Below are 9,029 nucleotides of genomic sequence, written 5' to 3'. Positions count from 1 at the left end.
AAACATTAACACAGCAGCACCAATATATTTAACGTTTTTAGTTTGAAGAAATAGGTAACAAACTTTGTGCTAATTTTTTTTGTAAATGATGGATTGTTTATTGATAATCTCATAAAGTGCAGCTGTTTTACTGCATGACCTGCTGTCTTTATGTCAAATACTGACACCAACTAAATAACAGACAGACACAAAAAATACATTTATGGAAAATACAGACACGTCATCAAAATGTCTACAATAGTTAATAAAGGATAACATTATTAGCATGAGCTACGTAATCTAAAGGCACGTGATGATCCTGATGTTGCGCAACAGAGGCTGCTCCCGTGCGCGTTCCACCTGGCAGCCTGAGCCCACTAACCCTCCCCTCTTCTTCTAACACACACACACGCGTGTGACAGGAGACAGGAGCAGCTGGAGGGACAGCAGTTCACAGTTTCAGGCTGTTATAAACTCTGTGATAGAACAGATAAGAGTAAATCAATAGTGGCGCAGATTTTTTTCCAAGCACTGAGCCGCTTTCACCACCACCCCCACGTTAAAATAATACCCCGGGCAACTGCCCGTATTACCCACATCGCGCCCCCGCCCCACTATTTGAGAAGCACTGCTGTACACCAATGTGGAACACTCCCAGCTCTGTTAAGTTTAAAAGACTATCTGATTGCTGAAAGTTAAGCCTAAGTTGTTACTAAGTGAAAAAAAATCTGCTTTGCAAATAAACCAAAACTCGAACTTAGATTATTCTTCATACTTCTTAGGGCTGCGTGTCCACAGAGCATTCCTGTGTTGATCATGTCTCCATAGGTAAACAATCTTCAAAAACCTTCTGCTGCTCCCTGTCTGCACCATTTCTGACCTTTCTGCAGTAAAGTTTGTCTGTGTATGTTTGTGCATGTGTGCATGTGTGTGTTTGGGGGGGGGCTCCAGACAATATGTTTGCTTAACTATTTCAAGAAAGCTCACAGCTCTGCAGATATTCTGACAGGCAAACATGAAAGGTTTCCTTTTGCTGCATAAAGTTGAAGTTTATTAGCTGTACAGTCTGAACCAGACCAGAAGACCAGATTTTATAGATTTGTTTGTATATCTAAAGTTGTGTTCAGATTTTCTGTTAAAGCACCAGTCAAGGGTCCTCTTCTTAAGTTTGCATGCAAAGGAGAAAACTGGATGCTTTCAAGAGGTGACTGCAGCACATCATGGCTTTTGGATGATCAGCTTTACTCCCACCGGGATCCGCGTGAGTGACGTCAGTGGAAACATGGGGAAGGAAGTGGCTGTCGGCAGCGGTGGTGTCTCTCAAATGGGATTGGTAGGCTTTTCTCACAACATTCCAAAGCTTTCAGGATGTTGGCTCACATCACAGGAAGCAGGAAACCTGTTTCTCATATTAAGTGTACACATTCACTGGGATGTATCACCTGGAAGTCTTTATGGAAAAGTTTTGTTAGTTTATTAGTTTAGAAGTTATTGAAAAATACAACATTCTTAAATTGTATATAGATTCAATTCTCTAATAAAAAAGATTTTCCTGCAAGATTCTCTGTGGGATGAAAACAGAACATCTGCGTTTAAGACGGTAAGAAAGAGGGAACGTTGTGGAAAAATACCACCAGCCATTTGGCCGCAAATGTGTTTCCACTCTGAATACAGGCTCTGATAATCTTGGGCTATATTTAGCTGTGAGTTTGTCTTGAACACACACAGTACATCTCTGTCCAGGTTTGTGTTTGCAGCCTTTAAACATATTTCTCTGTTTGACTTTTTACTAAATAGATGTAAATGTTCCTTTTAACAGATTTTGTGTTATTTAACGTCTAACTGTCACTGTCAAAAAGCGCAGAAACTTATGCCAAGATTTGACAGATATTGACCCCAAAACCCCCTGAACTGGGGTTCTCAGTGGTCCATTACTTTAACCTTTTTCATAAATTTGCTCGGAATCTCATAACTAAAAATTATGCAGGCTTTTCTCAAATAAATGTGGATTTTTTTCGGAAAATTAGTTTCTGTCAGTGTCATAACTAAATGATGATATTGCTGCCTATTGCTTGCTGTGAAGGGAAGATTTGAGACTGCAGTGAACTGGTGTTTCATAGAATAAACACATTGAATAATTTTGCAAACAGTTTACAGACAATCACCTTTAAGTATTATCTTAACAAAAGTGCATGCAGTATTTACACACCACACAGGATACCAACAACCCCAAAGCAAAGAAACTGAGTTCAACTGATGACATACAAATAGATGGATAATGCGGATCCACCTGCCTCTTTTGGCCATTGGTGATAAATGACGGTCATGACAACAAACTCTGTAGTGTAGAACAAAGTAGAACACACTGAATGCATTTCGTGTGGCCAATTTGTGTCCTCTGACGCCCATCAAATTCACTGCTCAATACTTGTACAAAAGTTTGTTCAAAAATCTGCTGTTTCCACTGCGTGTGGAAGGAGCTACTGTCAAAAGTTTTTAGCCTAATTGCCACGTATAAGACACAGATGATGCTGAGTGATCAGGTTTATTTATTTTGAAGAGCATCTCTATGTCTGGGTTCATGACATAATCTGGAGACTCAGTAGATGGTTCACTATCTACTGATGGAGCTGCGTCTTCTGCCAGCGCTATATCTGTCTCTCTATGAACCAGTTTGACGACTTGCTGTCCCGCCAGAGTCAAAGGACGGATAAAGTTAAAACAACAATAAAAATGCAAGGATCTTTTTTATAATTGTCTCAATGCAAATAAGGAAAATATCATAAATTTTTGGAAAAGAACGATCAGATTCTGCTCTACTGTGTGACGGTTTTGGACCCCACCCGCTGATTACATCATCAACACATCAAGGGCCAAAAGTGAATCCTTGATTGGTTGACGAGATGCAAATTTGTCTGTAAAGTTCAGATGTTTAAACACTGGAAGCATTGCGCTGTGTGGTTACATTTTTGCCACTTGTCCACATTTTTGGCACCCAAAACGTCCTGTCAACAGAGCATCAAGCTCCACCTGATGCTCAAATGCAGCAGAAACTTTGATCGCGCCTGTACAGCTTTGGTAGGAAGATGCTTCTCTTGGGAAAGTTGCTAATATATTCCAAGGTCGAATTCCTGCTTATCTCTGTTCTCTGACCTGCTGTTCTCTGGTTCAGGAGCTCTTGAGTTGGTCCATCCCTCATTTACCCAGGAGGTTTTATTGGTCTTTGGTGTTGTGAGGATGCCTGTGCTCCTGAGCGGCTTGATACAAGAAAATGATAGCCCACTGCAAACTCAAGCTAAACCAACACCATGCTCTGTTTTTAGGGTCTTTGAGGACAATTTGACTGACCAGAGGAGCATCCACTGCACCATCACCTCCAGAATTTCAATCTCAAGGTTACATTTTATTAGGAACAAGTCTGAATGTTTTACTGTAGATGCAGTGGACCCACAATTTATGTCCTTTCCAACCCCAACTTTTCACCAGATGTGACGGGTTCTTATTAAAAACAAAGTCAGCACAAATGCTGGTTCTACAGCTGGCCTTTTATTAATATAAGTGGTGCAGGAAATCACTGTAAATCTACGTTCACACTGGCATCTGCAACATTGAAGCGGCCACTTCTAATGTGCGTTTTAGGCTTCCTTGTTCAAAACTCCTACATTCACGAATGGCTACGTACGCTTCTGCTAAAGTTAAACCAGGTCAAACTTTGACCAATCAGAGACTCAAGTTTGGTAGTGATGTATTGATGGCATCCCTTTTCATTCACGTAAGTGCCAACTGTTTGAAAAAATTGATCATGAAGGAGAAAGTAATAATCATGGCTTTTGCCCAGCTGGAATTATATGATACCAAGTCTTTAATACATCAGAATAGAGCTGTGAAAGAAAAAGGAGCAAGAATCACGAGATTTGCGCCACTTCATCATTTCACATCAAGCCTCTTCCAACTGTAGGTGGTGGACTTGCACCAGTTAATAGTAGAAACAGAGAAAAGAAGAAGCCCCTCCAAGCTTGTGCAGTGTGAACACCTTGGGCTAAATGCACGGTCAAGAATCTGAGTTTAGCGTGTTCTTGAACACGTGTCATATGTCTGGTGTGAACGTAGTCTAATGGATAAGAATTCGGAGTTGTGAGGTTTTGATGGGAAACAACCAATTCTTCTTTTATTGAGGATCAAAAACTAGAAAGTTAAAACCACCCATTCTATATCTCTAAAAAAATCAGAAAGCCTCTGCCTGTTTTCGATCTTTCTCTTCACACAATCTGCTCTTGTGCCTTTCATTCACCAAACCAGCTGTGCAGCTGGCATGTGACTTTGAGGAGTAAATTACATACCGAACAAAGTTCTCAGATGTTGGATTGCTACAATTTTTATGACTTTTTTTACCACAATACTTTACTTTAAAGTACCGCTCCACAGCTGTAATGTTTTACTCTTCTACCATACAATTCTTTGCATTATCCCTTGACGTTTTAACAATTTTCCAAGATATTTGGAATGGACTGGTTGAAACCAGGCTGTATTCTTGGCTACATGGAACCCTTGTGCTATCCTAGGCACTTTAACATTGGGAGTTGGGTCATCTAGACCCACTAGACAGTGCTCTGAACCTTTTTTCTTCAATGATTTGTGATCTTCACTGGTGTCCATGGATTACATGAAATATTTCCACCTTTATCCACCTTTGTCATGGTAGGGAGAACACGTAAATGTAAGGGTGGGGTTAGCTAAGATAGCACAAAGGTTAAATGATTTCCTTTGACAGTGGACTGAGAATTATTCCTGTTTGAAGTAATTTTGTAATTCTTTTTGAGGTAATTCTAAGCCCAGAACATTCAAACTCAAAGTGTATCATATGAAAGACTTTAACTTCCATTTTGCACATTCTAGTAATTATGTATAGCTTATACTTTTTCGAATGAAAAAGTAAGTTTGAAAGGACATTAATGTTGTGTGCAAGAAAGTCTGGACTGAAGTGAGTCGTGCTCACTAAATGCATGTGCAGAAGTTTAACTGCTGAAATATCAACATCAGCACACCACAAACCGTCTGCGTCATTGCTCCAGATTGGGATTGTTGTATCAGTGTTGAAGACACTAAACTCGTGATCTCACGAGTCTTGCCCAATGAAGAACGTTCAGTTCTGCTGCTTCTGTGTAACATGACGACATACAGATGGAGCCAAGCAGTTCCTTGCTGGCTCTTGAGGATACACATTGGTAACACTTTATATTAAGACTCCTTAACAAGCTTTTTTAACGCATTAAAAAGCATTATAATAGAATTTTTAGGGTGTTAGTAAGACATTTATTAGTACAATAAGTCTACTAAGGTTTATTAAATTACTTAGTTAACACATTTACAAGCATGATTATTAGGATGTTCTAAAGATACTAATGATACATTTATTGGCATTATAGATGCCTAAAAAATGTGTCAGTGTTAATGAGCTTAATAAGATTTATTAACAACCTTTGTTGACAAATTAAGAAGTATTATTATTGATTGGGGTTCTAGTAAGACATTTATTAGCATTATAGATATCTGTTAATAAGCTTAATAAGTTTTATTAACTAACTTAAAAAATTATTAAGCTTTATCAATGTGTAAGATGCTTTTAAGATATTCATTAGCATCATACCGGTCGGTCGTTAGCGTGTTGGCTTTAGCATGGCTCCTGTAGGTTTATTGCCTTCGGTCTTCAAAAATTACTGGCTTGTGCAACTTTCCAGTGGACTTGGAAGCAAGGCAACAGTGGTTGAATGCAGTTGGCATTAAATCCAGAGAACTGTCTCCTGGTGATGGGATTTGCAATGAATGTTTCACTCAGGACAGTTTGCTAATACATTATCCTTATTAGCTACGATGCTAGAGTCATCCAACGATGGTCCCTATGTTTTTTTTTTGTCTGAACTAAATTATTATATTTCTTTAACAGAAAGATTTTAGCATGTTTAGTCTGTTTTAATGTTATAAAGTTCTTTTTACAAGCTTTATGCTTTGTGGTTGTTTATGGTAAAAGCATTCCACACTTTAGATGAGGTGCTACAAAAAATTTAATAGACTGTAATAACAAAGTTAATTAATACGTTTGTTAAGCTTATAAGCAGTTTGGTAATATGGACTTTGAAGACATTGGTCTGACTTTAGATGTTAATGAATCTTATTAACACTTTCAGGTATTTGCAAGATATCTATAATGCTACTTAACATCTTAATAGCATCTTACGCACTTATAAAGCCTATTAATTTGTTAAGTTAGTTAAAAAGACTAATTAAGCTTGTTAACACTTAGGTTTGCGTGAGATATCTATAACGCTAATAAATGTCTTACTAAAACCCCAAACAATAATAATACTTCTTAATTAGTTAACAAAGGTTGTCAATAAATCTTATTAAGCTCATTAACACTGACACATTTGTTAAGCATCTATGAACCCAATAAATGTATCAGTAGCATCTTAAAAACAGCCCAATAACAATGCTTGCAAATGTGTAAACTAAGTAATTTAATAAACCTTAGTAGACTTATTGTACTAATAAATGCCCTAAAAACACCCTAAAAATTCTATTATAATGCTTGTTAATGTGTTAACAAAGCTTGTTAAGGAATCTTGATATAAAGTGTTACCTAAACAGATAAAAAAAATCAAACATGTGAAGTATTCATCAAGCAGATATTGACAAAATATCAATTGATCATAACACCTTTCTTTCTCAACTCTTCTATAAGACACTGGTAAAACCGAGGCCTGAAGCATTTGGGCACATTTGTTTCACCAAACCCAACAATAAGCCAAAATGCCTGTGGGTCAACCTTCCAGCCAATAAAAAATGTGTGAGGATTGTGACCTTCAGTTTAGTTTTCATCTATATATTGCTTGGTTCACATCTCTTTATATTCCCCAGCCCTGACGAGGTTTGCCGGGGCCACTCCTCTTCATGTGTCCTGTTGCTGAGGATGGTTGCTGATCCTCCCCTTAACCCTTGTGCTATCCTAAGCACTTTAACATTGGGGGTTGGGTCATCTAGACCCACCAGACAGTGCACTGAACCTTTTTCTTCAATGATTTGTGAACCTCACTGGTGTCCATGGATTACATGAGGCTGGGGTCATCTAAGATAGCACAAGGGTTAATCTTGTTCCCTGACGAGAGTTCCCAGTACTCCCCTCCATGCTCTGCTGCTATCATACTGATCACTCCAGACTGGACCGGAACTGTTTTCTGGTTTTGCTTTTGTTTTGACCCTCCTCCAGGTCTTTTCCTCCCAATAGTTGAAATGCGATGAGGCATTAGCCATTTTGGGAGGGATAATGTGAAGATTGTGAACTTCAGTTTGGTTTTCAGCTATATATTGCTACATCTCTTGTTCTCGTGTGTTCTCTGGCCCTGAGGATGTTAGGGGCCCTCCTCTTTATGTGTCCTGTTGCTTTTTCATTTTTTTTTATTGGATGGTTGCTGGTCCTTCCCTTGCTCCCTGATAAGAGTTGGTTTTGTTTTTGTCTTGACCCTCCTCTATGTCCCCTCCTCCTAATTTTTGAATAGTGATGAAGCATCTGGAATCTGCCATTTCGGGGAGGAATACTGTCAGAATTATACACTTTGGTTTGGTTTTCAGTTAGATTTTCTTGGTTCTTGTTTTCAGCTGTTTAGTTTTCTTCATGTCTATCACATCAGGTTCAAATTGATAGTCATCTACAGCTGTTTTCATTGTGTATTAACAATGGAATACATTTGAAAGCTCAACAAGTTGATTTCATGGTATAGACCCTTTAAAAATAAGAAAACTTCACCAGTTTCAATACAGACTCCATACTGAACAGTTTAATTATTCACTAACATTATAGGGGTTTTATATATGATTCTTTTATTTTTCTCTTTTTCCTCCAAACTGGCATCTTTTAAAACCCTGTGGAAAGGAATTTTGTTTTGGATTGCACTGCTGCAAGAATAATTGTAACTGTGCATCAGTGTTTGTTCATTCATCTTCTACTGTAAACCCTTTCTGTCCCTTTTGGGCTCACGGGGCTGCTAAAGCTAAAATCACACATCCATGCACTCTCACATTCCCACCTAGGAACAATTTAGAGCACGTGTCAAACTCAAGGCCTGGGGGCCAAATGTGGCCCACCATGTCATTTAATGTGGCCCACGTGAGCATAAAAGTTTTTAATTTCTTAAAATAAAAATAAAAAAAATTGTGTTTTTTTATTCATATCTAGGGGGATTTGGACTTGAAATATTGGATTGGGCACCCATACATTTGGACTTAGACACTGTCCATATAACCTAACCAGAGAGAATGAAATTTAAAATGATTTATGCTAGAGTAACAAGCAAACATATGTTTTTTATGCAACTGTAAGTGTCACTTTAAAAAGTTATAATAAATGAGTTATTTAACATTAAGGAGTAGTTATGTTTATTTTTCATTACATGTTGTTAGATGTGTAAGTTATATCTGACCCTTTGAGGACAACCTGTCATGGTGCCTCTGGCAGTCTCTCCTCCCCCTCTCCTATCTGCTCTGCTCCCTGACTCGAACCAGCTGTGACCACTCACCTCATCAACCACCAGCCCTACAAAAGGAGATCCATGACTGCTCCTCGCTAACTTTGTTTTTCGCCTCGCCTACAGGAATTCAAAACCACGAGTGTTCACCTGAGTCAGACATCTCAAAGAGCAGCATTAACCTCACTGAAAATCCTGGGAACTCTAAGCCACGCCAAGACCTCCAGTCATGCCAAGAGTCCTTGCCACGACAAAACCTCCAGCCACGCCAACAATAAAACTCAAATACCATCTTACTCACCTGTGTTTTCCTTTCGGGTTCCAGCGCCTGGGTTTGTCTCGCCTTGCTAGTCATGACACAACCACTATATGCTGATGTGGCCCTCGGTGAAAATGAGTTTGACACCCCTGATTTAGAGTAACCAATTAACCTATGAAGCATGTTTCTGGATGGTGGGAAGAAGCTGGAGTCCCTGGACAAAACCCAGGCATGCACAAGATGAACATGCAAACTCCACACAGAAAGGTCCC

At 38.9% G+C, this 9,029-nt stretch overlaps 1 long non-coding RNA gene across 1 annotated transcript; it reads left to right on the top strand.

Annotated features, from left to right (window-relative positions):
* The first annotated feature begins 1,327 nt into the window (after positions 1-1,327).
* LOC144988766 (uncharacterized) lies at positions 1,328-8,792 on the top strand. Its single transcript, XR_013652753.1, has 2 exons — positions 1,328-1,579; positions 8,625-8,792. It is a non-coding gene; the product is annotated as an uncharacterized LOC144988766 (long non-coding RNA).
* The last annotated feature ends 237 nt before the right edge of the window (positions 8,793-9,029 follow it).

This window comes from Oryzias latipes, chromosome 21 (assembly GCF_053564925.1).
Source record: "Oryzias latipes strain Hd-rR chromosome 21, Olatipes_Hd-rR_3.1".
NCBI classification, from domain to species: Eukaryota; Metazoa; Chordata; class Actinopteri; order Beloniformes; family Adrianichthyidae; genus Oryzias; species Oryzias latipes.
The sequence above is the reverse complement of the archived record's forward strand: the minus strand, read 5'-3'. Positions and strand labels throughout refer to the sequence as shown.